General features: G+C 33.2%; 1 non-coding gene across 1 annotated transcript; it reads right to left on the bottom strand.

Moving 5' to 3' along the window:
- Positions 1 to 375: 375 nt before the first annotated feature.
- LOC136234460 (small nucleolar RNA R71) lies at positions 376 to 482 on the bottom strand. The gene has a single exon (XR_010691343.1). It is a non-coding gene; the product is annotated as a small nucleolar RNA R71 (small nucleolar RNA).
- Between the last annotated feature and the right edge of the window lie 2914 nt (positions 483 to 3396).

Genomic DNA, 3396 nt, shown 5'->3' with positions numbered 1-3396 from the left:
ATAAGATTTATTGTATCATGAAATTCATGATATGAAAATAGAGATTAAAAATAAAGAATTTTTTACTTAAATACATTCACTCGAGACAATTTTTACTTAAAATCTTGTCGAAGATTTGTGAAAATTTTATTTGTGAAAAATATTACCCGTATAGAAATATATTATTTCTATCGATAATGATGTCCTAAAAATAATCATAAAAGAATTTTAACTTATGTTTAATTTATAAATGTAAAAGTGATATATCATAAAAAATGTTAAGTTTATAAAAGTGTTGCAATATACGTTTTCATTTGTATTTTTTAAAACAAGTGTTGCATATATTCATTCATTCATTCGTTTGTATCAAAATATTTTCCCTTAGCAAAAACCGCAAGAGTCATCAAAGAATTGACATCTTTTACACAAAGTGATAATGAAACTCTTTATGAAGCTTGGGAACGTTTTAAAGAACTTCAACGTTTATGCGCACACCACCAACTGCCAGATGCACTTTTAATGCAGACATTCTATAATGGATTAAATCCTACAACTAGAGGTTCATTAGATGCTATGTCTGGAGGGTTATTTATGAAGAAGACGTCCGCCCAAGCAAGAGAACTTTTGGAGGAAATGGCAATCAACAGCAGTATGTGGCCCGTAGAGCGTGGACATATACCAACGGCGAAACCATCATCCTCAGGTACATCATCGGTTAAAGGTATAATGAATCTTGATCCAGTTGCAATGTTACAAGCCCAATTTTCTGCCTTATCGCACAAAATTGATAGGTTTATGGCACCGTGCGATCCTAATGATCCGATCCAGACAGACATTGATTACGAAGGTATGAATGAGATAGAACAGGTAAATTTTGTCCAAGGACAAAACCAAACTACTAATCCTTATTCTAATACTTATAATCCTGGATGGAGAAATCATCCTAACTTTAATTGGAAAGATAGTAATAATAATAATAATGCAAATGCTAATCAATATCGTGTAAATAATTATCAAAATCAAACAAGAGATACGATTAGCACTTTATCTTCAAAAATCGACAAATTTATAGATGCTATGAATGGAAAGGTAAGTAATCAAGACGATGGTTTTAAACGGATCGAAAGTAAATTCGATCAGCTTATCAAAAACCAATCATCTAGCATCCATAATTTGGAGGTTCAAATTGGACAACTTGCTAAATCAATTCCATCCCGCAAAGAGGGAAGTCTTCCCAGCCAAACGGAAGAAAATCCGAAAGAGCATGTTAAGGCTATCACTCTTCGCTCGGGGAAAAACTACTCAGATCCGGAAATGCCCGGAAATTCAACTTTACCTGGAAATGATTTACCAAAATCCAAAGAAGATACATTAAAACAAAAAGATACACCAATTGACTCTAATACGAAACCTTTTGTTCCAAAACCACCTTTTCCACACAGGGTCCGAAATAAGGACCATGATAAACAACTTTTATCATTTTTAGATAAACTTAAAAATTTGCATATAAATTTAACATTCATGGATGCAATTACGCAAATTCCTAACTATGGAAAATTCTTGAAAGATTTAATTTCAAAAAAGATTAGTTGGAAGGAATTTCATCCATTTCACTTACTGAAGATTGTAGTTCGATAGTATCAAGCAAATTACCTACTAAACTCAAAGATCCCGGATGCTTTACCATTCCGTGTAAATTGGGAAATATGGAATTCCCAAGTTGTCTTTGTGATTTAGGAGCTAGTATAAACTTGATGCCATTATCTATTTTTGAAAAATTAGGTTTAGAAGAAGACATCAAACGTACCAATATGGTTTTGCAATTAGCGGATCAATCCACTAAAAGACCATATGGTATAATTGAAGACGTTTTGGTGAAAGTTGACAAATTTATTTTTCCTACTGATTTTGTTATCTTAGATTTTGCTTATGATGCTAATTGTCCGCTAATCTTTGGTAGACCATTCATGAATACGGGACGTGCTCTAGTTGATGTGTCGGAAGGAAAAGTAGTTTTACGAATAGGTGACGATAAGATCGAGTTCGATATGAATCAAGCAATGAAATATCCTATGGAGGATTTCGCCTGTATGAAACTTGATTTAATTGAAGAATGTGTTAATGACATTGTTCAAAGAGAAGAAATAATAGAACCTATAATGGGTGAAGAATTAGAAGATAAGGACCCAGAGCCTTTGATTCGAGAAGATGGACCAGTTCCGCCTTCAGTAGTAGTTCCACCTAAATTAGAACTTAAAGAATTACCAAACCATCTGAGACACACTTTCCTATGCGGAAGTGATACTCTACCTATAATCATCTCTAACAAATTAACAGAAAATCAAGAAGAAAAATTGAAAGACGTTGTTAGAAATAGAATAGGAAGTATGAGATGACAGATTTCAGATTTAAAAGGAATTAATCCTAGTATTGTAATGCATAGGATTCACCTAGAAGAAGATAAGCCACCTAAAGCGGATAGACAAAGACGTTTAAATCCGAACATGAAAGAAGTAGTCAAAAATGAGATTACTAAACTTTTAGACAATGGAATCATTTATCCTATTTCGGATAGTGAATGGGTTAGTCCAATCCATTGTGTACCCAAAAAGGGAGGCATAACTGTAGTAAGGAATGATGAAGGTGAATTAATACCTACGCGAACCACCACTGGTTGGAGGGTTTGTATAGATTATAGGAACCTAAATAAGGCAACTAGGAAAGATCATTTTCCTTTACCTTTCATTGATCAAATGATCGAAAGGATAGCCGGTCATGCATTTTATTGTTTTCTTGATGGCTATTCCGGATTCTTTCAAATATATATTTACTCGGATGACCAAGATAAAACAACCTTCACATGTCCTTATGGAACATTTGCATATAGGAGAATGCCTTTTGGTCTATGTAATGCACCAGCAACTTTTCAACGTTGTATGACTGCAATTTTTAATGATTTCATCGAAGATATCATGGAAGTATTTATGGATGATTTTTCAGTTTATGGAGATTCTTTTGATGCATGTTTAAAATACTTAGATAAAGTTCTTTCTAGATGCAAAGAAACGAATTTAGTGTTAAATTGGGAAAAATGTCATTTCATGGTTGACGAAGGAATTGTTTTAGGTCATAGAATATCTGAAAAAGGATTAGAAGTAGATAGAGCAAAAACTTCAGTAATAGAAAAATTACCCCCACCAACAACTGTCAAGGGAGTAAGATCATTTCTAGGACATGCAGGTTTTTACAGACGATTTATAAAAAACTTTTTTGTGATTTCCAAACCACTTACTAATTTGCTTATGAAGGATTCAACCTTCGATTTTAATGAAGATTGCATTAAAGCTTTCGAAACATTGAAAACAGCCTTATTCAGTGCACCCATAATCGCTAAACCCGATTGGGATTTACCTTTTG

The sequence above is a fragment of the Euphorbia lathyris genome, chromosome 6 (genome assembly GCF_963576675.1).
Source record: "Euphorbia lathyris chromosome 6, ddEupLath1.1, whole genome shotgun sequence".
In the NCBI taxonomy this organism is placed as follows: Eukaryota; Viridiplantae; Streptophyta; class Magnoliopsida; order Malpighiales; family Euphorbiaceae; genus Euphorbia; species Euphorbia lathyris.
Note: the sequence above shows the minus strand (reverse complement) of the source record. Positions and strands in the feature narration are given on the sequence as shown.